This window comes from Myotis nattereri, assembly GCF_964212035.1.
Source record: "Myotis nattereri genome assembly, chromosome: Y".
Lineage (NCBI taxonomy): Eukaryota > Metazoa > Chordata > Mammalia > Chiroptera > Vespertilionidae > Myotis > Myotis nattereri.
In genome coordinates this window covers 9,182,789-9,196,463 of record NC_138094.1, presented here as the reverse complement: position 1 = coordinate 9,196,463, position 13,675 = coordinate 9,182,789, and the positions used below count along the sequence as shown (strand labels likewise).

General features: G+C 42.0%; 1 protein-coding gene across 1 annotated transcript in view; it reads left to right on the top strand.

Annotated features, from left to right (window-relative positions):
• LOC308512321 (centriole and centriolar satellite protein OFD1-like) overlaps window positions 1-13,675 on the top strand; it is a gene marked incomplete at both ends in the record, with an annotated part of 142,593 nt that overhangs the window by 54,934 nt on the left and 73,984 nt on the right.

Sequence of the window (13,675 nt, the reverse complement as noted above, 5' to 3'; positions counted from 1 at the left end):
GAAAGATGAGAGAGAGAGAGAGAGAGAGAGAGAGAGAGAGAGAGAGAGAGAGAGAAATATCATGGTTAACTAGAACCCAGGGACATGTCCTTGACCTGGAATCAAATCCGGGATCCTGCCATGCCAAGCCAGATTCTCAACCCCCTTAGACACAGCAGCCAGGGGGCATATTTTAACATTTTTTCATCAGAAGGAGCATCTGACAGCGAGAAGCATAGAAATAATACGAAGGTCTGAATTTCAGCCCATTTCCAGAGAATGTGCCTTCATATTCATTCATAATTAATTATTTAAGTTAAAACATTATTCTTCAGCTGTATTTTAAATAAATAAATATCTCAGCATCACTGACACCTTTTCAGCACAGGCAGATAAAGGATAGCTTTTCTAAATATTTAAGACTTTACTAGGGTCATGTCATACTGACATAAAATTATTCATAAAGAGGCTCAAGTATCATTGTTTGGTCACTGACTTTTTAGGAGGCTCATGTGGAGCACCACCAACACAAATGCCCCCTCTGACTTACAGTGAACCAGTTGCTGTGATGATTATTATAGCCGCACACTAGGTGGTTATGATGAGGGGCAAGGCAATTATTACAACAGCAGATGGGACACCTCTGTAAGAGGTCCCGAGCATACTGTTGTCAGAGATAACAGAATTCGTGAATTATTCAGTACAATTTCTCAACTTATTGGGCTCTTTCTGGGGGAGTCAGGGGGAAAGACAGTTAAATTAAAAATAATGCTAAGGTACGGGTGATATTTAATTTTTAAAAAATAGGTCTTCTGTTAGTTAAGAATGGGTAAAAGCAAATGGTGGGTTTGGGGAAGAAGCAAGAATAGTAGGTCCCTTTATGAAATTTGTGGATAGGATGCAAAGTTTGAATTACTCAAGGTTGTTTCATAAGTGCTGATTTAAATTACAGTATACTTAAATGTTTAAACTGAACATATTGTATTGTTAAAATTTTCAGAATATAAGCACAACCAACAGAGGCAATACACTAGGGCGAGGGTTGGGGAGACCTAGGGGAGGTCATTGGGGACAAAGAATAAAAAGAGTGACATATGTACTACTATCTGTAATACCTTAAACAATAAAATTAAAAAACAACAACTTCAGAATAAAGTTTTCCATAAAAAGGGAATCCTTGTCTTATTTTACTACAAACACATAAAACCAATGTATTTGGATTGTGAGTTGAAGTCTTGCCCCTAAATTTCCCAATGTGCCTTTGACCATAAGTGCATAATTCTTTGAAGTGAACTGCATACAAAATGAAGCAGTGTGGGATTAAAAGTAACAATTCGAAGAAGTAGCAGCTGCTTGTGTAGCCCGCCCCCATCCAAGGAACAGCAGCAATCCTGATCTCCACACCCTCTGTCTGAGGAACAGCAGCTGTGTGTGAAGTCTCCCCGAACAAGCCCAGAGGAGCCAGCGCAACTGTGAACAGCACCCACCAGAGGAGCTGCTACCAACTGAGGAGCAACTGCTACCACAACTGCCCAAGCAGCAACCGCAGCCCAAGGAGCCACTGCCACCCAAGGAGCAGCCACTGAAAGACTCAACATCTAGATATGGTGGTATGATAAACATTGGTAGACAAAGAAAACCCCAAAGAAAAGAAAAGGAGGACTCACCAGAAAAGCAGCTAAGTGATACAAAGGCATGAAACATGACAGAAAAAGAAGTCAGAATAATTGTCCTAGAGTGCATAAATCAGATGGAGGAAAAAATCAACAACTTATGCAAGAAGCAAGAAGAAACAGATGACAAAAATCAGTAAATTATGTAATAAACATGAAGAAATGAAGAGTGATATAGCTGCAAGAAAAAAACAGCATTGAAAGTTTCAACAGTAGACTAGGAGAAGTGGAGGACTGAATTAGCAAATTAGAAGACAGGGAAACAAAACACACCCAAACTGAACAGCAATTGGAGAAAAAAATAAAAGAGAGGAGGAGAGCCTAAGGGAACTATTGGACAACATGAAATGAAAGAACATATGAATAAGAGGGGTGCCAGAACTACAGCAGAGGAACAAGGGTTAGGAAACCTATTGAAAGAAATAATATCAGAAAACTTCCGAGAGGTGGGGAAGAAAAAAATCACTCAAACACAGAGTGTCCCAAACAAGGTGAACCCGAAAAGAACCACATCAAGACAAATCATAATTACCATGGCAAATGTTCAGGACAAAGAGAAAATCTTAAAGGCTGCAAGAGAGAGAGACGGAAAGTTACATTCAAGGGATCTCCCATTAGATCATCAAATGATTTCTCAAGAGAAACACATCAGGCAAGAAAAGAATGGACAGATATTTGCAAGGTCATGCAAAGTAAAGGACTGAATCCAAGAATACTCTATCCAGCAAGGCTATCATTCAAATTTGAGGGGAAATAAGAAGCTTCACAGACAAAAAAAAATGCTAAGGGAGTTTATCACCACCAAGCCAGCAATGCAAGAAATGCTAAAGGAACTGGTGTAAAAAGAAGAAATAAAAAGCTCAGAAAGAAAATAGCCACACACAAAAAAGAAATGGCTACAACAAGTATCTTTCAATAATAACTTTAAACGTAAATGGACTAAATTCTCCAACCAAAAGACATCAAGTGGCTGGATGGATAAACAAAACATGACACATACATTTGCTGTCTACAAGAGACCCACCTCAGAAGAAGGGACTCACAGTCTGAAAGTGAAGGGATGAAAATATATCTTTCAGGCAAATGGAAATGAAAAAAAAAGCTGAGGTAGCAATACTTATATCAGACAAAATAGACCTCAAACTGAGGCCATAACAAGAGATAAGGAAGGCCACTTCATAATACTAAAGGGATCAATACAACAAAAATATATAACCCTGATAAACATATATGTACCCAATGCAGGAGCACACAAATACATAAAAAAAAAAATCCTGGAAGATATCAAAGGAGAGATCGACAACAATACAATCATAGTAGGGGACTTTAATACACCACTGGCATCACTGGATAAATTCTCTATACAAACAATCAGCAAAGACACAGCAATATTACATGACTCACTGAACCCGATGGACCTAATTGACATCTTCAGAACACTTCACCACAAAGCCAAGGAAAATATATTCATCTCAAGGGCTCATGGGACATATTCAAAAATAGACCACATATCGAGTCACAAACAAAGTCTCCCCAAATTTGAAAAGATTGAGATCATAACAAGCATCTTCTCAGATAACGATGGCATAATATTAGAAATAAACTACAATAAAAACAACCCAAAATACTCAAACACTTGTAAGCTGAATAGCATGCTATTAAATATTGATTGGTTTACCAATGAGATCAAAGAAGAAATGAAAATCATCCTGGAAACTAATGACAATGAAAACACAACAGTCCAAAACCTATGGTACACAATGAAAGCAATCTTGAGAGGGAAGTTTATAGCTCTACAGGCCTATGTCAAGAAACAAGAAAAAATGGTAGTAAACCATCTAACCCTACAACTCAAAGAACTAGAAAGACAGCACAAGAAAAGCCCAGAACAAGCAGAAGGAAGGAGATAATAAAGATTAGAGCAGAAATTAATGATATAGAGATCAAAAAACAATATATAAAATCAATGAAACCAAGAGCTGGTTTTTTGAAAGGATAAACAAGATTGATGAACCTCTAGCCAGGCTCACCAAGAAGCAAAGACAGAGGACCCAAATAAACAAAATCAGAAATGATAGAGGCAAAATAACAACACTCCCCACAGAAATATAAATGATTGTTAAAAAATACTATGGACAGCTCTACTCCAACAAACTAGACAACCCGGATGAAATGGACATATTCCTAGAAAAATACAACATTCCAAAACTTAATCAGGAAGAATCAAAACATCTCAAGAGGCCAATAACTATGGAAGAAATTGAAGCAGTCATCAAAAAGCTTCCAGCAAACAAAAGCCCAGGACCAGACGGCTTCACAGGGGAGTTTTACCAAACATTCAAGGAAGACCTAAAACCTATCCTGCTCAGACTACTACAAAAAATCCAAGAGGAAGGAACACTTACAAGATCATTCTATGAAGCCAGCATCACCCTAATACCAAAACCAGGTAAAGACAACACAATGAAAGAGAATTTCAGGCCAATATTCCTCATGAACATAGATGCCAAAATCCTCAACAAAATCTTAGCAAACCAGATCCAGCAGTATATGAGAAAGATCATACACCATGACCAAGTTGGATTATTCCCAGGGATGCAAGGATGGTACAATATCTGAAAATTAGTAAATGTGATATATCATATAAACAAATTGAAAGAAAAAAACCACATAGTCTTATCAATTGATGCAGAAAAAAAACATTAGACATAATCCAATACCCATTTTTGATAAAAACTCTCAGCGAGGTGGATTAGAAAGATCATACCTTAACATAATAAAAGCCATATATGAAAAACCCACAGCCAGCATCATACTCAATGGAGAAAAACTAACACCATTCGCCCTAAGAACAGGAACAAGACAGGGATGCCCACTCTCACCACTTCTGTTTGAAAGTATTAACCATTGAAATTAGACAAGAACAAGAAATATAAGGCACCCAAATTGGAAAAGAAGAAGTAAAATTCTCCTTATTTGCAGATGACATGGTATTAGACATACAAAACCCTAAAGACTCCATCAAAAAACTATTAGACTTAATAAATGAATTCGGCAATGTAGCAGGATACAAAATTAACATCAAGAAATCAATGGGATTTCTATACACCAATAGTGAACTTACAGAAAGAGAGACTAAAAAAACACTCCCATTTACCATCACACCAAAAAAATTAAGCTACCTTGGAATAAACTTAACTAAGGACGTAAAAGATGTCTACTCAGGAAACTACAGGACGTTGAAAAAAGAGATAGAGGAAGCCATAAACAGATGGAAGAACATACCATGTTCTTGGATTGATAGAATCAAGATCATTAAAATGTCCATACTACCCAAAGCAATCTATAAATTCAATGCACTTCCCATTAAAATACCAACGGCATATTTCACAGACCTCTCCAAAAATTCATCTTGAATAAAAAAGGACCCTGAATAGCTGTAGCGACCCTGAGAAAGAACAAAGTAGGTGGAATCTCAATACCAGATATCAAGATGTATTACAAAGCCACTGTTCTCAAACCTGCCTGGTATTCCCACAAGAACAGACATATAGATCAATGGAATGGAATAGAGAGCCGAGAAATTGGCCCAAACCAATATGCTCAATTAATATTTGACAAAGGAGGCAAGAACATACAATGGAGTCAAGATAAATGGTTTTTGGAAAATTGGACAGATACATGCAAGAAAATTAAACTAGACCACCAATTTACACCATACACAAAAATAAACTCAAAATGGATAAAGGACTTAAATGTAAGACAGGAAACCCTAAAAATACTAGAAAAATCCAAAGGCAACAAAATCTCAGACATATGCGGAAGCAATTTCTTCACTGATACAGCTCCTAGGGCATTGGAAACTAAAGGGAAAATAAACAATTGGGACTAGATCAAAATAAAAAGCTTCTGCACAGCAAAAGAAACCATCAACAAAACAACAAGAAAGCACACTGCATGGGAAAACATATTTGCCAATGTTATATCTGACAAGGGACTAATCTCCAAAATTTATAGAGAACTCATACAACTTAACAAAAGGAAGATAAACGATCCGATCAAAAAATGGGCCAAGGGCCTACACACCTTTCAAAAGAGGACATTCAGAAAACCAAGAGACATATGAAAACATGCTCAAAGTCACTAATCATCCAAGAGATGCAAATCAAAACAACAATGAGGTACCATCTCACACCTGTCAAAATGGCTATCATGAACAAATCCACAAACGACAAGTGCTGGAGAGGAGGTGGAGAAAAAGGAACACTCATGCACTGCTGGTGGGAATGCAGACTGGTGCAGCCACTATGGAAGACAGTATGGAGCTTCCTCAAAAAATTAAAAATGGAACTCCCATTTGACGCTATGGTCTCACTCTAGGAATATATCCCAAGAAACCAGAAACACCAATCAGAAAGGATATATGCACCCATATGTTCATAGCAGCACAATTCACCATAGCTAAGATCTGGATACAGCCTAGGTGTCCATCACTAGATGAATGGATTAGAGAACTGTGGTACATCTCCATGATGGAATACTATGCTGCTGTAAAAAAGAAGGAACTCTTACCATTTGCAATGGCATGGATGGAACTGGAGAGCACTATGCTAAGTGAAATAAGCCAGTCAATGAAGGAAAAACACCACATGATCTCACTCACTCATGGATAATAAAGACTATTATAAACTTAAAAAAAAAAAAGAAGAAGAAGACTATAGGATTATGAAAGAGTGCATTCATTCATTCTTTTAAATACATACTGAGATCTTACTGTTTCCAAATAATACATATAGTTACCAAAAAAGAAAGAGAACTGTGCTTGCTTCGGCAGCACATGTACTAAAACTGGAATGATACTGAGCAGATTAGCCTGGCCCCGCGCAAGGATGACATGCAAATTCATGAAGCGTTACATATTTTTTATATGAAATGCTGAAAGGTATTCTTTAAGAAGGGGAAGAAGGAAAGGTAAAGATAAAAATTATGAACAACAAATACATATCTATCAACAAGTGAATCTAAAAATCAAGTGAGTAAAAAATCTGATCAGAGTAAACTGGTGAATATAATAGAATTGGGCATAGAGAGGGGGTGGACTGACAATTCTTGAGGGGGAAAGGGATGTGGGGGGTGTGGGGAGTGTGGGAGGAGACTGGACAAAAATCGTACACCTATGGATGAGGACAGTGTGGGGGTAAGGGCAGAAGGTGAGGTGGGAACTGGGTGGAAGGGAGCTATGTGGGAAAAAGAGGAACTGTAATAATCTGAAAAATAATGATAAAAAAAATAAATGAAGCAGTGTGTTACTTCTTCATGGCATGCTGCCCTGTTTCCAGTTAGGGAGGGTAAACAATTTGCATATTCTCCTTGGAAAACCTAAATGGAAAAAAGGATTGGGGAACTCCACCAAGGCTGCAAAACAATTCTTGACCTCCTTCCTGTGACATTTTGTATGTCCTCAACCTTGAAAGGAATAATATAAATAGGGAAAAATTGCATACGGAATGATATAAAAGTTTGATGAAGTCTAAATGTAGGCATCCTTTTGCTTACTTAAATGACATCAGCACTTTCTGAAGTGGTTATACTAAGATTGAAACAGAGATTACCACTTAAACGGAACCAGTTAGCTTTCCTGACTATACTTCTAAACGGAGTGAACTAAAGTGCCCCTAGATTGTGATATGTATTTTATTGGAGAACTATTAATGCACTTTCTCTGCAACTATTTGATATTTAATGTACCACAAAGGGTATGATCAGTCAAACTATGAGTTATCTCGAATCCTCAGTATTTTTATTAGTGAATATAAACAAACATCATGAATGGGAAAGGTTTTTAGAAACTCACCTCTTGGACTGTTGAGTGTATAGTTATCAACAAGCCTTCCAACTTCAATTTTAAAAATTACCCCAATAATGTGTGGTTTTTAACATTCTTTTTATTAAAATAGTGTATGTGAAATTAATTGAAAATTTAGGAAGCTGGGACCTCAACTTTTTAAGGATTTTAAAATCTAGCCTGTCAGATTGCGCGTTGTGGGGTGGCACAAACCATGGATGGTATGGCTCAGTGAGCCCATTTTCCAATGCCAGCTGGTATGCTCCTGGATTGGTGAAATACTTAATAAAGCCATTTGGATGCCAAATTTACTCAGCCTAATTTTTCCAATGTAGGTTTGTACTGATAACGTATTATGGTACAGAGAAATACAACAAGACAAACAATACAAAACGTCCCAGCATGAAATAGATCACTTTATATACAATCCCATGGGGAAGAGGAATACAAAGGAAGATTAAAGGGGAAGAAGGAACAGCATAAAAATCCTGACCATGACAAAAGACTCCTTCTTGTATTTCTAAATGGATATTCAGGGTATCAAAACCCTAAGCTATGTACATACTTTTAGATATATATTTTTATTGATTTCACAGGGGAAGGGAGAGGGAGAAAGAGTTAGAACCATCAATGGTGAGAGAGAATCATTGATTGCCTGCCTTCTACAAGACATCTACTGGGCTAAGAGCCCACAACATGGGCATGTCCCGGCCTGGGAATTGAACCCTGACCTCCTGGTTCACAGGTCGAAACTCATCCACTGAGACAAGCAGGCCAGGCTTTGGCTCTTCTTTATTCAGAATCTTCCTTTTGACATTCGTGTGCTCCAGCTGCCCTGTATCCAGCCTGCCTGACAGATGTGCAGATTGGTGGACTCTAGGGTACATTCTAGTAGTAAGGAACCTACTATGTGTGCCTTACTCTCCCCGCTTGCTTTCTGATGGCCTAGAGACCCTGCCCATAGTGCCTTCATGTACAAGATGCCTGTGCACCAGCAGTCACCTCCTATCCAGGCCCCTTCTGTGCACATCTTCACAGATGTGGTCTCTATCTAAGCTTTCTAAGCCTCATTGCCTTAATATTATGCTTTTATGAATATTTTGATGGAAAAATCCAGATTCCAATAAAGAATTTTTCTAGATTTATCATTGTGGTCTCCAGAACAAATAAAGCGTCAAGTGCAGGACACTTGGTTTTAGAGGCAACATGCAGCAATGAGTTTTCTTTTGTTGTGTCTTAATATGGTGGGTTTTTAAAATTAATTCTTTAGAGAGAGGTGAATGGAGAGAGACAGACACAGAAGCATGCATTCATGTTAGAGAGAAACAATGTTGGATGCCTGGGGACTGAACCTGCAATCTGGACATGTGCCCTGGCCAGAAATCAAATCGGTGAACTTTCTGTTGCACAGGACAATGCCCAGACACACTGGCCAGGGTGCACTGACTTTTATTTTCTTCCTTATCTTGCATCTGGTGGTTAATAAATACCATCAATGCTAATAACAGTGGGCAATTCCAGAGGAGGACATGATGACAAGAGCTTTACATAAGTTGGCCCCACAGGTGAATCTCCCCACAAGGTAATGGGCACGATCTCTATGTGTGGAGGAATTAACACACAGACCATGGGATGTTTTGCCTATGCCCTTCCTCCCTCAGAACCTGCCCATTTGTGTACTTTTCCTCAAATTCCAGAGGTTCTGATTCCCATTATGGACACTATTTCCTGTGAAGGTGGGGATGGCAAGACAAGGTGCATGTCAGAGGGACAGGGAGAGGGAGACAGAATAGGAGAGAGAGACGAAGAGAAAGAGAGTGTTTGCTGTAAGAGATACACATTTTCTGACCAATGTTCTCTAATCCTCTTTTTGGGGGGAGTGGGGAGCTCACCAACTGTTACAGAGACTTCAGCATTTTCTCTTCCCACTAGAAGAAGCAGAGTGTGCCTGGCCAGTGTGGCTCAGTAGGCCTATGAACCAAGAGGACATAGTTCAATTCTCAGTTGGCGCAGGGGCCAGAGTTTACATCTGGATCCCCAGGTGGATGTGCAGGAGAAAGCCAACCAATGATTTTGTCTCATTATTGATGTTTTATCCATCTCTCCCTCTCCCTTCCTCTCTGAAAACAATAAGAAATGTACTTAAGAAATGGGAAAATGAGCTCCTACACTGATGAGCCCAAGGTAAAAGAGTGAAAGGTAGAAGAAAAAGAAAGGAACGGCAATAAAAAGAGAACGAAGGGCCAGGTGCTGTATGTGACAAGCTAGGAAGCTGCTGACACCCAGCAGAGAGCAGCAAGCACATGAGTGGCTGGCACTGAATGAGAGGCAGTAGAAGGAGAAAAACCAGGACTGACTTCCTCACATTTAGGGAGACATACAGGCAAATGGAGCCCTGCCCCTGGGCCTGGATGTGTGGCCTTCTCCCTAGGTGGTCCTCTGGCAGGCGACTCAGTGAGCAAACTGAGACAGCCTAGGGCCAGAATGAGGTGGCAGGTGGGCAGGGAGCCTGTTCCATGCTGAGCAGCTAACTGTCCATTGACTGTGGGATCCAACAGCACACTAGGACATCTCCCTTTCACTTGGTTGTATTGCCCCTCAGGGTGGCCTTCCATACCCCCATCTCCCCGGTGTGACCTTCACCTGTGTCCACTTAAATGCTCTCTGGGAGCTGGCTTGGGGTTGTCTACTCTTCAGACCAGTGGCCTGTCACTGGCTGAGAGTTGCTTTACCACCTCCTTGATTGATGGGAAGGAGGATCATGAGGGGAAAGTCTTCGAACATTAGACCATCCTCCACAAAAGGATGTTCTATTCTTAGGACGGGACACAGAACAAAGCAGAGGTTTATGCCAGCTTAGTATTTTGCTGAAAAGAATGTAAATGTGTTTATAGGCCACAGGAACTTGAATTCGAGAAGGGGCTTGATCCAGTGGAATGACAGGCATAGACTTGTGAGGCCAGGGCTCTGGCTCCCTGGCAGGCTGATGTCCCTTTGAATACTGGGGGCCTGACTTGTGTACAGGGAAGCCCTACCATGGAGCGGCCACAGGCCAGTGGGGAGGAGTGTTTGAGTCCAGGGCCTGGACTAGTTACCCGTGACGGCCCCAGACAAGTTGTACCTCCGTGGTGCTCACTGGAAACCACTTGTTCCAGTCCCTGCGGATGCACCTTGTGTGCGTTGACCCACTAACAGAGAGACAGAGAGGCACAGCATTTCTGTAGGCCCTTCTGTCCCCCCTGCACTGTGATGCCCAAACAACTCTCATATTCCAGGCAGAGGGTCCACGTGACAGACTACAACAGTGGTGTTGACCAGAAAATTCCAGACTGGCTGATGAGGTTTGTGGAAGAGGTTCAAACTGTAATGAGGTCAGCAGTTGAGTCTAGACTTGGTATCATGGTTTGAAAGCCTGAGTGGTGCCACCTGGGGGCTGAGATTTTCTCTTTAACACAAACATTACACGCACCAGGCAGAAATTGGAAAATTGTAGGAGCCCAAACTCAGGCAGCCACTATGAGATCCCAGTGTCCAGGAGATACAAGGAGGCAGGAGGGACCACTTAGAATGACCTAGAAACGAAGCCTGAGCGAACATGCCTTCTTCATGAGCAACAAACACTCCTCTATCCACCCCCCAAATGCAGATCCTGCATTCCCTGGACATGTGCTGTGGCACTGGGGGCAGGAGAACTTCATGCCCAGTATTGGACTGGCCCCGCCGACTCCCAGCACCCACACATGAATTTGGGGGATGTTTTCACCACATCCTGGTCACCTGCCACCTGCTCTCATCATGGCCCTCACTTATGTACAGGACACAGTAGCCTCTCAGCCCATGAGTAGGGCCGTCCTGTGCAACCTCCTTCTCCAGTCACAAAATTCCTAGTGCGATCCCAGGTCATCTGCCCTTGTGACCTTTTTTTTGAAGGAAGGGAGTCCTTAGAATGTGCTCCAAGTCTGGGACCCGCTTTATGCATCCCTGGAATGTCAGTCAGCCAATCAGGAACCTGATTCTGGGGACACCTACTGACAACAGAAATCAGGAGTTCTCCCCAATTCTTCTGAGCTGTTTTGGAGAACATGACAAGCTACAGTGTACAGAAGGAAAATCAACATCCCAGCTGCCTTTCTGGATCCAAAGAGGCACCAGAGAGGAAGGCGGATGCCCTTCCTGGGTTCCACAGCAAGCCCTGCCTCTGTGGGCCTTCAGAGGCCCTGGGGACCATTCCCCATGCATGGGCTTTCCCATCGTCCGCTCTCTTAACCCAGCCTTCGAGCAGACAGCCTTCCAGCTGGCTTCTTTCCCTCTGCAGTCAGACGTCTTCCTACCCTCACGTATTTTGTCCTCTGTGCCTTTTTCAAACCCACAAGTCTCTGCTGGCACTACCTGCCCTGCCTGTGCCCAACAAGACCTGGTTTCACTTCAGAGCCAATGACATCTACACCTAAACAAGGGATTGCCCCTCTTTCTTGCTCCCCAAGGAGAACATGCCTCACGTCCAAGACATGCCTGGGTCTAGCCGTTTAATGCCAACAGCAGCGCTTCTAGAGGCACAGGGGAGGTGCATGACGAAGAGCACTCACTCTGGGCTAGAGCGACAGGGCAGAAAATGGCCCAGAGAATCCCATGAGGAACCCAGAATGGGGGACAAAAGGGAAATGGCAGCAGAGCATTGGCCAGTCTTGCTGAATCTGAGATCTGCATCCCTTAAATATCAGAGACATAATCTACCAGATTATGCAGACCGCGGTGGTGGCGGGAGGGGTTGGGGTGCAGGGGTGGCCTGGTGTAGATGAGGTGCCAGTGACATTCCCAGATCCCAACCCCAAAGGCACTGGGTCATTCCAATAGAGAGTGCATGGCAAGGTGGGGAGAATGGCACACACCGATCCTGGACACAAAGACGAGGAGAGGGCTAGAGGGAAAGGGAGGGCCCAACCATGGCATTCAGGCCTGCAGAGGGATGCTTCTGGTGAAGATTGCACTTCTGCCTCATCAGATGGTAAGAATTATGCTTCTGACCAGAGAAGGAGAGAATGGTTCCTGCTACTTCATCCCTGTCATCCACTGACCCTAAATCTCCAACTCTAAGCCAGAGGAAGACTATTGTGGCTGAGAGGAAAACCAGATGCTATAGGCTGTACAGCCCGTTCCACTGCTGATTGTTCCCCTGGGGACGGTTCCATAAGCCTCAGGGTCACAGAAGGTCTGTCTCCATACTTGACAGAAAATCCCTCTATGCCCTATGTGAAGGCTGGCAGGACACACTGGCACAGAGTGGACATCTTCTCAGGGATGTCCATCGGTCAGCTGATCCTCATCTGCCAAAGCCAGACACCTCTCCTCACTCTTCAATCCTTGATTTACTCCAAAAAATTTACTGAGTGCCTAAGGGTACATCCACTATTATTCTGGGTGATCAGCTGGGACACCTCATGAGAATTTCATGGTCTTCCTCGGAGTATCTCTGAGGCATGAAACCTCACTCGATTGAGGAGACAAACAAACAAAACAACTGAACTGGAAAATGAGTAAATCACAGACTAGTCTTGCTTTGCACTGTAGAGCAACCCACACAGAATGGTACCTCCAGCTAATACCCTGCCCAGCAATCCTAATAACCATAGGAAAAGTTGTTATTTTTCAATGGCTATTACAGAGTTATGTCACAACATTAAAAAAACTCTGTTATAAACATAACATACATGTAAATAAATAAAGTAGTAAAATCACTACTTAGCACCCTGTGATTTTAACTGTTTGAGAATTAAAAACTGACATGCGCCTTTGCAAACTATTTCCTGAGTAGTTTAAACATGGCTTGCGGGTCTTCTGCTCATACAACTTTCCACACAGAGTGAGAGTCTTTTCCATGCCCTGGCCAACTGTCACATTGCTTTCTACATTTGGATAAGCTTCCAAGGTCCCATCCTTCCTGCTGCCTACGTGGGCACGTGTCTCTGGGAGAGTTCCTTTAGTGTGAAGCTCTTTGGCCTCATGGCTTGCCCTGGGACCTCTCCATCCTTTTTTTGGTCACAACCATGTTGCTCATTTACACTTCTCTGGGAGCTGGCCATTGAACCTGAAGCTGGGTTCTGAGTCATGATGATGAGTAAAAGTAATTCCTCATGATTGGCAGAATTTAAGAAATTACAGAAGCATTCCACTTTCCAAG